This window comes from Eleutherodactylus coqui, chromosome 6 (assembly GCF_035609145.1).
Source record: "Eleutherodactylus coqui strain aEleCoq1 chromosome 6, aEleCoq1.hap1, whole genome shotgun sequence".
NCBI lineage: Eukaryota > Metazoa > Chordata > Amphibia > Anura > Eleutherodactylidae > Eleutherodactylus > Eleutherodactylus coqui.
The window spans coordinates 244,710,405-244,721,942 of NC_089842.1; positions in this window are offsets into that span (position 1 = coordinate 244,710,405).

Genomic DNA, 11,538 nt, shown 5'->3' on the forward strand with positions numbered 1-11,538 from the left:
TTTTTACACATCTATGTTAGCCGTGTCCCCACTTGTGCATCATTGGTGACTCGCATGACCCTTAAAAATTGACTCCATGACTGTGACTATTAGCGTCTTTTGCAACTTCTCTTTCCTTCAACATAACCATTACATACATCATACTCAGCCGTACCCCCCCCCCATCAAATGCCCCATAGGAGCCGCGTCCTTACCCACAGAACTCTATATCCAGAGGTCATCACACATTAAAGGTGGTTCAATCCCTGCATCACACAGTCCTTAAATCCATATTACTGCTCTATCACAGGTGCCTCATTGCACCATTACATATCCTGCATCCTAGACACCTCATATCTCATTACATTACAGCATAATAGATTACAGAACATCACAAATATTACAAGTTACCCGTATCACGATACTACCACCTAGCAAGGCTTTCCGTTAACTCTTACCATGGTGCCATCACTACATTACACTAATCAGATCACTACTTACTTCCCACCCTGATCAGGGATTTCACATTACTCAGTCCTGGGGATAGCTGTACTCTCATGCATGGTCAACAACATTCTTCAACTTGCTTTGCTCTTTTTTTCGCCATCTCCATATCGCGGACCATCCAAAGAATACGTGGCATCGCTTCACTGCCACCACGGTGTCCAGTACTGAAGGCAAGGAATCTCCTTCTCCTTCCACACACTGCGGGACCCTTCACCCCATTGTTCTACCCTGTCTATCTGGCACTGTGTCTCCCTTTTCAGCCCCCAGGTCTTCAGGGCCTTTGGGTGGTTTCTCTCTCTGGCTTATGGACAGACTCCAACACTTCTGGTACTGATGCTGTTAGACTGCTGCTTTTGCATCACCCTCTCTCCTATTACGTTTGGAGCTGTAACACAGCTTCTTAACCTTGCATCGCTCCTGACTGTATGCAAAAACTAGTCCTGGCCTTCTCCAAGAGACGGACCTTAGGCCTATCTTATCGCCTATCAGTGTGGCTGATCTTTACAGCGCTGACATCCTAGATGCATCAGCTGCATCACTTTGGGGAAGAAACAGGGGGTTTGACACATCCACTTGGAGGCTTCAGAAATATGGCGCCTTGTGCTGTCTCTGCATTGCCTCACTCCCTTGCCAGAGCAGTGGCAGGGAGCGGGCTACTTGTTCCAGTGCTCCAGCACCTGTCAGTGGCGCTGGTCAGCAGTTTACACATCCCGGTTCATAGCACTGGACCAGCAGTGGGGCCTCTCACCAGCGCTGCCTAGCACAGTCCACTGTTCTGCTCCTATCCACCTCCCAACCGAACCCTTATATTATTGTGGGGGTTACAGAGGGGCTTATATTACTGTGGGGGTTACAGAGGGGCTTATATTACTGTGGGGGCTACAGAGAAGCTTATATTACTGTGGGGGGCTACAGAGGAGCTTATATTACTGTGGGGCTACAGAGGGGCTTATATTACTGTGGGGCTACAGAGGAGCTTATATTACTGTGGGGGCTACAGAGGGGCTTATATTACTTTGGGGGCTACAGAGGGGCTTATATTACTGTGGGGGCTACAGAGGGGCTTATATTACTGTGGGGGCTACAGAGGGGCTTATATTACTGTGGGGCTACAGAGGGGCTTATATTACTGTGGGGGCTACAGAGGGGCTTATATTACTGTGGGGGTTACAGAGGGGCTTATATTACTGTGGGGGCTACAGAGGGGCTTATATTACTGTGGGGGGCTACAGAGGGGCTTATATTACTGTGGGGGCTACAGAGGGGCTTATATTACTGTGGGGGTTACAGAGGGGCTTATATTACTGTGGGGGCTACGGAGGGGCTTATATTACTGTGGGGGTTACAGAGGGGCTTATATTACTGTGGGGGGCTACAGAGGGGCTTATATTACTGTGGGGGCTACAGAGGAGCTTATATTACTGTGGGGGCTACAGAGGGGCTTATATTACTGTGGGGGCTACAGAGGGGCTTATATTACTGTGGGGGTTACAGAGGGGCTTATATTACTGTGGGGGCTACAGAGGGGCTTATATTACTGTGGGGCTACAGAGGGGCTTATATTACTGCGGGGGCTACAGAGGGGCTTATATTACTGTGGTGCTACAGAGGGGCTTATATTACTGTGGGGGCTACAGAGGGGCTTATATTACTGTGGGGGCTACAGAGGGGCTTATATTACTGTAGGGGGTTACAGAGGGGCTTATATTACTATGGGGGTTACAGACGGGCCTATATTACTGTGGGGGCTACACAGGGGCTTATATTACTGTGGGGGGCTACAGAGGGGCTTATATTACTGTAGGGGTTACAGAGGGGCTTATATTACTCTGGGGGCTACAGAGGGGCTTATATTACTGTGGGGCTACAGAGGGGCTTATATTACTGTGGGGGCTACAGAGGAGCTTATATTACTGTGGGGCTACAGAGGGGCTTATATTACTGTGGGGGCTACAGAGGGGCTTATATTACTGTGGGGGCTACAGAGGGGCTTATATTACTGTGGGGGCTACAGAGGGGCTTATATTACTGTGGGGCTACAGAGGGGCTTATATTACTGTGGGGGCTACAGAGGGGCTTATATTACTGTGGGGGTTACAGAGGGGCTTATATTACTGTGGGGGCTACAGAGGGGCTTATATTACTGTGGGGGGCTACAGAGGGGCTTTTATTACTGTGGGGCTACAGAGGGGCTTATATTACTGTGGGGGCTACAGAGGGGCTTATATTACTGTGGGGGTTACAGAGGGGCATATATTACTGTGGGGGCTACAGAGGGGCTTATATTACTGTGGGGGCTACAGAGGAGCTTATATTACTGAGGGGGCTACAGAAGGGGCTTATATTACTGTGGGGGCTACAGAGGGGCTTATATTACTATGGGGGCTACAGAGGGGCTTATATTACTGTGGGGCTACAGAGGGGCTTATATTACTGTAGGGGCTACAGAGGAGCTTATATTACTGTGGGGCTACAGAGGGGCTTATATTACTGTGGGGGCTACAGAGGGGCTTATATTACTGTGGGGGTTACAGAGGGGCTTATATTACTGTGGGGGGGCTACAGAGGGGCTTTTATTACTGTGGGGCTACAGAGGGGCTTATATTACTGTGGGGGCTACAGAGGGGCTTATATTACTGTGGGGGTTACAGAGGGGCTTATATTACTGTGGGGGCTACAGAGGGGCTTATATTACTGTGGGGGCTACAGAGGAACTTATATTACTGAGGGGGCTACAGTGGGGCTTATATTACTGTGGGGGCTACAGAGGAGCTTATATTACTGTGGGGGCTACAGAGGGGCTTATATTACTGTGGGGGCTACAGAGGGGCTTATATTACTGTGGGGGCTACAGAGGGGCTTATATTACTGTGGGGGGTACAGAGGGGCTTATATTACTGTGGGGGCTACAGAGGGGCTTATATTACTGTGGGGGCTACAGAGGGGCTTATATTACTGTGGGGGCTACAGAGGGGCTTATATTACAGTGGGGGTTACAGAGGGGCTTATATTCCTGTGGGGGCTACAGAGGGGCTTATATTACTGTGGGGGCTACAGAGGGGCTTATTTTACTGTGGGGCTACAGAGGGGCTTATATTACTGTGGGGGCTACAGAGGGGCTTATATTACTGTGGGGGCTACAGAGGGGCTTATATTACTGTGGGGGCTACAGAGGGGCTTATATTACTGTGGGGCTACAGAGGGGCTTATATTACTGTGGGGGCTACAGAGGGGCTTATATTACTGTGGGGGCTACAGAGGGGCTTATATTACTGTGGGGGCTACAGAGGGGCTTATATTACTGTGGGGCTACAGAGGGGCTTATATAACTGTGGGGGCTACAGAGGGGCTTATATTACTGTGGGGCTACAGAGGGGCTTATATTACTGTGGGGGTTACAGAGGGGCTTATATTACTGTGGGGCTACAGAGGGGCTTATATTACTGTAGGGGTTACAGAGGGGCTTATATTACTGTGGGGGATACAGAGGGGCTTATATTACTGTGGGGGTTACAGAGGGGCTTATATTACTGTGGGGGCTACAGAGGGGCTTATATTACTGTGGGGGGGCTACAGAGGGGCTTTTATTACTGTGGGGCTACAGAGGGGCTTATATTACTGTGGGGGCTACAGAGGGGCTTATATTACTGTGGGGGTTACAGAGGGGCTTATATTACTGTGGGGGCTACAGAGGGGCTTATATTACTGTGGGGGCTACAGAGGAGCTTATATTACTGAGGGGGCTACAGTGGGGCTTATATTACTGTGGGGGCTACAGAGGAGCTTATATTACTGTGGGGGCTACAGAGGGGCTTATATTACTGTGGGGGCTACAGAGGGGCTTATATTACTGTGGGGGCTACAGAGGGGCTTATATTACTGTGGGGGCTACAGAGGGGCTTATATTACTGTGGGGGTTACAGAGGGGCTTATATTACTGTGGGGGCTACAGAGGGGCTTATATTACTGTGGGGGCTACAGAGGGGCTTATATTACTGTGGGGGCTACAGAGGGGCTTATATTACTGTGGGGGCTACAGAGGGGCTTATATTACTGTGGGGGCTACAGAGGGGCTTATATTACTGTGGGGGTTACAGAGGGGCTTATATTACTGTGGGGGTTACAGAGGGGCTTATATTACTGTGGGGCTACAGAGGGGCTTATATTACTGTAGGGGTTACAGAGGGGCTTATATTACTGTGGGGGATACAGAGGGGCTTATATTACTGTGGGGCTACAGAGGGGCTTATATTACTGTGGGGGTTACAGAGGGGCTTATATTACTGTGGGGGCTACAAAGGGGCTTATATTACTGTGGGGGCTACAGAGGAGCTTATATTACTGTAGGGGTAACAGAGGGGCTTATATTACTGTGGGGGCTACAGAGGGGCTTATATTCCTGTGGGGGGCTACAGAGGGGCTTATATTACTGTGGGGCTACAGAGGGGCTTATATTACTGTGAGCTACAGAGGGGCTTATATAACTGTGGGGGCTACAGAGGGGCTTATATTACTGTGGGGCTACAGAGGGGCTTATATTACTGTGAGCTACAGAGGGGCTTATATAACTGTGGGGGCTACAGAGGGGCTTATATTACTGTGGGGCTACAGAGGGGCTTATATTACTGTGGGGGTTACAGAGGGGCTTATATTACTGTAGGGGCTACAGAGGGGCTTATATTACTGAGGGGGCTACAGAGGGGCTTATATTACTGTGGGGGCTACAGAGGGGCTTATATTACTGTGGGGGCTACAGAGGGGCTTTTATTACTGTAGGGGTTACAGAGGGGCTTATATTACTGTGGGGGCTACAGAGGGGCTTATATTACTGTGGGGGGCTACAGAGGAGCTTATATTACTGTGGGGGCTACAGAGGGGCTTATATTACTGTGGGCTACAGAGGGGCTTATATTACTGTAGGGGTTACAGAGGGGCTTATATTACTGTGGGGGGCTACAGAGGGGCTTATATTACTGTGGAGGCTACAGAGGGGCTTATATTACTGTGGGGGCTACAGAGGGGCTTATATTACTGTGGGGGCTACAGAGGGGCTTATATTACTGTGGGGGGCTACAGAGGAGCTTATATTACTGTGGGGGCTACAGAGGGGCTTATATTACTGTGGGGGCTACAGAGGGGCTTATATTACTGTGGGGGCTACAGAGGGGATTATATTACTGTGGGGGCTACAGAGGGGCTTATATTACTGTGGGGGATACAGAGGGGCTTATATTACTGTGGGGCTACAGAGGGGCTTATATTACTGTGGGGGTTACAGAGGGGCTTATATTACCGTGGGGGCTACAGAGGGGCTTATATTACTGTGGGGGGCTACAGAGGGGCTTATATTACTGTGGGGGGTTACAGAGGGGCTTATATTACTGTGGGGGGCTACAGAGGGGCTTATGTTACTGTGGGGGTTACAGAGGGGCTTATATTACTGTGGGGGCTACAGAGGGGCTTATATTACTGTGGGGGCTACAGAGGGGCTTATATTACTGTAGGGGTTACAGAGGGGCTTATATTACTGTGGGGGCTACAGAGGGGCTTATATTACTGTGGGGGGCTACAGAGGGGCTTATATTACTGTGGGGCTACAGAGGGGCTTATATTACTGTGGGGGCTACAGAGGGGCTTATATAACTGTGGGGGCTACAGAGGGGCTTATATTACTGTGGGGCTACAGAGGGGCTTATATTACTGTGAGCTACAGAGGGGCTTATATAACTGTGGGGGCTACAGAGGGGCTTATATTACTGTGGGGCTACAGAGGGGCTTATATTACTGTGGGGGTTACAGAGGGGCTTATATTACTGTAGGGGCTACAGAGGGGCTTATATTAATGAGGGGGCTACAGAGGGGCTTATATTACTGTGGGGGCTACAGAGGGGCTTATATTACTGTGGGGGCTACAGAGGGGCTTATATTACTGTAGGGGTTACAGAGGGGCTTATATTACTGTGGGGGCTACAGAGGGGCTTATATTACTGTGGGGGGCTACAGATGAGCTTATATTACTGTGGGGGCTACAGAGGGGCTTATATTACTGTGGGGCTACAGAGGGGCTTATATTACTGTAGGGGTTACAGAGGGGCTTATATTACTGTGGGGGGCTACAGAGGGGCTTATATTACTGTGGAGGCTACAGAGGGGCTTATATTACTGTGGGGGCTACAGAGGGGCTTATATTACTGTGGGGGCTACAGAGGGGCTTATATTACTGTGGGGGGCTACAGAGGAGCTTATATTACTGTGGGGGCTACAGAGGGGCTTATATTACTGTGGGGGCTACAGAGGGGCTTATATTACTGTGGGGGCTACAGAGGGGCTTATATTACTGTGGGGGCTACAGAGGGGCTTATATTACTGTGGTGCTACAGAGGGGCTTATATTACTGTGGGGGCTACAGAGGGGCTTATATTACTGTGGGGCTACAGAGGGGCTTATATTACTGTAGGGGGTTACAGAGGGGCTTATATTACTATGGGGGTTACAGACGGGCCTATATTACTGTGGGGGGCTACAGAGGGGCTTATATTACTGTGGGGGGCTACACAGGGGCTTATATTACTGTGGGGGGCTACAGAGGGGCTTATATTACTGTGGGGCTACAGAGGGGCTTATATTACTGTAGGGGTTACAGAGGGGCTTATATTACTGTGGGGGCTACACAGGGGCTTATATTACTGTGGGGCTACAGAGGGGCTTATATTACTGTGGGGGCTACAGAGGGGCTTATATTACTGTGGGAGCTACAGAGGGGCTTATATTACTGTGGGGCTACAGAGGGGCTTATATTACTGTGGGGGCTACAGAGGGGCTTATATTACTGTGGGGGCTACAGAGGGGCTTATATTACTGTGGGGGCTACAGAGGGGCTTATATTACTGTGGGGGTTACAGAGGGGCTTATATTACTGTGGGGGTTACAGAGGGGCTTATATTACTGTGGGGGCTACAGAGGGGCATATATTACTGTGGGGGTTACAGAGGGGCTTATACTACTGTGGGGGCTACAGAGGGGCTTATATTACTGTGGGGGCTACAGAGGAGCTTATTTTACTGTGGGGGCTACAGAGGAGCTTATATTACTGAGGGGGCTACAGAGGGGCTTATATTACTGTGGGGGCTACAGAGGGGCTTATATTACTGTGGGGGCTACAGAGGAGCTTATATTACTGTGGGGGCTACAGAGGTGCTTATATTACTGTGGGGGCTACAGAGGGGCTTATATAACTGTGGGGGCTACAGAGGGGCTTATATTACTGTGGGGCTACAGAGGGGCTTATATAACTGTGGGGGCTACAGAGGGGCTTATATTACTGTGGGGCTACAGAGGGGCTTATATTACTGTGGGGGTTACAGAGGGGCTTATATTACTGTGGGGCTACAGAGGGGCTTATATTACTGTAGGGGTTACAGAGGGGCTTATATTACTGTGGGGGATACAGAGGGGCTTATATTACTGTGGGGGTTACAGAGGGGCTTATATTACTGTGGGGGCTACAGAGGGGCTTATATTACTGTGGGGGCTACAGAGGGGCTTATATTACTGTAGGGGTTACAGAGGGGCTTATATTACTGTGGGGGCTACAGAGGGGCTTATATTACTGTGGGGGGCTACAGAGGGGCTTATATTACTGTGGGGCTACAGAGGGGCTTATATAACTGTGGGGGCTACAGAGGGGCTTATATTACTGTGGGGCTACAGAGGGGCTTATATTACTGTGGGGGTTACAGAGGGGCTTATATTACTGTAGGGGCTACAGAGGGGCTTATATTACTGAGGGGGCTACAGAGGGGCTTATATTACTGTGGGGGCTACAGAGGGGCTTATATTACTGTGGGGGCTACAGAGGGGCTTATATTACTGTAGGGGTTACAGAGGGGCTTATATTACTGTGGGGGCTACAGAGGGGCTTATCTTACTGTGGGGGGCTACAGAGGAGCTTATATTACTGTGGGGGCTACAGAGGGGCTTATATTACTGTGGGGGATACAGAGGGGCTTATATTACTGTGGGGGCTGCAGAGGGGCTTACATTACTGTGGGGGCTACAGAGGGGCTTATATTACTGTGGGGGCTACAGAGGGGCTTATATTACTGTGGGGGCTACAGAGGGGCTTATATTACTGTGGGGGCTACAGAGGGGCTTATATTACTTTGGGGGGCTACAGAGGGGCTTATATTACTGTGGGGGCTACAGAGGGGCTTATATTACTGTGGGGCTACAGAGGGGCTTATATTACTGTGGGGCTACAGAGGGGCTGATATTACTGTGGGGCTACAGAGGGGCTTATATTACTGTGGGGGCTACAGAGGGGCTTATATTACTGTGGGGCTACAGAGGAGCTTATATTACTGTGGGGGGCTACAGAGGGGCTTATATTACTGTGGGGGCTACAGAGGGGCTTATATTACTGTGGGGGGCTACAGAGGGGCTTATATTACTGTGGGGGCTACAGAGGGGCTTATATTACTGTGGGGGCTACAGAGGGGCTTATATCACTGTGGGGGTTACAGAGGGGCTTATATTACTGTGGGGGCTACAGAGGGGCTTCTATTACTGTGGGGGCTACAGAGCAGCTTATATTACTGTGGGGTTACAGAGGGGCTTATATAACTGTGGGGGTTACAGAGGGGCTTATATTACTGTGGGGGCTACAGAGGGGCTTATATTACTGTGGGAGCTACAGAGGGGCTTATATTACTGTGGGGGCTACAGAGGGGCTTATATTACTGTGGGGGCTACAGAGGGGCTTATATTACTGCGGGGGCTACAGAGGGGCTTATATTACTGTGGGGGGCTACAGAAGGGCTTATATTACTGTGGGGGGCTACAGAGGAGCTTATATTACTGTGGGGGCTATAGAGGAGCTTATATTACTGTGGGGGCTACAGAGGGGCTTATATTACTGTGGGGGCTACAGAGGGGCTTATATTACTGTGGGGGCTACAGAGGAGCTTATATTAGTGTGGGGCTACAGAGGGGCTTATATCACTGTGGGGGTTACAGAGGGGCTTATATTACTGCGGGGGCTACAGAGGGGCTTATATTACTGTGGGGCTACAGAGGGGCTTATATTACTGTGGGGGCTACAGAGGGGCTTATATTACTGTGGGGCTACATTGGGGCTTATATTACTGTGGGGGCTACAGAGGAGCTTATATTACTGTAGGGGGCTACATTGGGGCTTATATTACTGTAGGGGGCTACAGAGGGGCTTATATTACTGTGGGGCTACAGAGGGGCTTATATTACTGTAGGGGGTTACAGAGGGGCTTATATTACTGTTGGGGCTACAGAGGGGCTTATATTACTGTGGGGGCTACAGAGGGGCTTATATTACTGTGGGGGTTACAGAGGGGCTTATATTACTGTGGGGCTACAGAGGGGCTTATATTACTGTGGGGCTACAGAGGGGCTTATATTACTGTGGGGGCTACAGAGGGGCTTATATTACTGTGGGGGCTACAGAGGGGCTTATATTACTGTGGGGGCTACAGAGGGGCTTATATTACTGTGGGGGCTACAGAGGGGCTTATATTACTGTGGGGGCTACAGAGGGGCTTATATTACTGTGGGGGCTACAGAGGGGCTTATATTACTGTGTGGGCTACAGAGGAGCTTATATTACTGTGGGGCTACAGAGGGGCTTATATTACTGTAGGGGGCTACAGAGGGGCTTATATTAATGTGGGGGTTACAGAGGGGCTTATATTACTGTAGGGGGTTACAGAGGGGCTTATATTACTGTTGGGGCTACAGAGGGGCTTTTATTACTGTGGGGGCTACAGAGGGGCTTATATTACTGTGGAGGCTACAGAGGGGCTTATATTACTGTGTGGGCTACAGAGGGGCTTATATTACTGTGGGGGCTACAGAGGGGCTTATATTACTGTGGGGGCTACAGAGGGGCTTATATTACTGTGGGGGCTACAGAGGGGCTTATATTACTGTGGGGGCTACAGAGGAGCTTATATTACTGTGGGGGCTACAGAGGGGCTTATATTACTGTGGGGGTTACAGAGGGGCTTATATTTCTATGGGATATATATCTTGCGGGGGGTGGTATGCCTAATGTTCATGGTGGCGCCGCACCTAACAGTCAGAGGCAGAGGCGGCATATTTTTTTCAAGGATAACCTTACTGAACTTTGGTTAATAAACATATTTCGCCCCTTCGGAGGGTTCTGTGTACTTTAATGTTACACAATTAACTTGTAGCAGGGAGTCTTCCTTTAAAAAATACAATATTCTGCTGAGGTTTAGCAAATCAATGCCCAGTTCCTCTTTGTGCGGCGCCTCTTGCCGTCATGTTCGCCTTCTTGTCCCTCCTTGGCAGCAGCATGGCAGATGACTATTAGCGTCTTTTGCAGCTTCTCCTTCTTTGGTTTAACCATTGCATACATCATACTCAGCCGTAGCCCCCCACCCTATAGGCACCATAGGGGCAGCGTCCTTACCCACAGAACACTTTACATAACGTAGACGTCACTTCTAGCGCCATTACATATCTTGCGCCATTGACACGTCATATCTCATTACATTTCAGCATAATAGACATAACATCACATATGTTACATCTTAACCGTATCACAAAACTATCACCCCAGAAGGCCTTGCATTACCCCTTATCATGGCGCCCTCACTACATTACACGAATCACATTTCTGTCCCGGGAGTTTCTATATATTCCCTGGCCAGGGGTGTCACATTACTCATTCCCAGGGATAGCTCTACACTCATGCATGGTCAATACCCTTCTGGCAACTCGCCTGGCTCTTTTTCTTTGCCGTCCCTATACTGCAGATCTTCCAAAGAATACATGGCATCTCCTCAGTAGCGCCGCCATGGTGTCCAGTACTATGGAGTCTCCATCTTCTCCCGCTCGCTGCGGGGCCCTTCACCCTAATGTTCCTTCCTGTCCATCTCGCACTGCTTCTGAGTTTTTAGCCCCCAGGTCGTCAGGGCTTTTTGGTGGCCTCTTTCTGACTTATGACACAAAATGAATAGGACAGTGCCTTGGAGTAATAGATCAATATGCATGAGT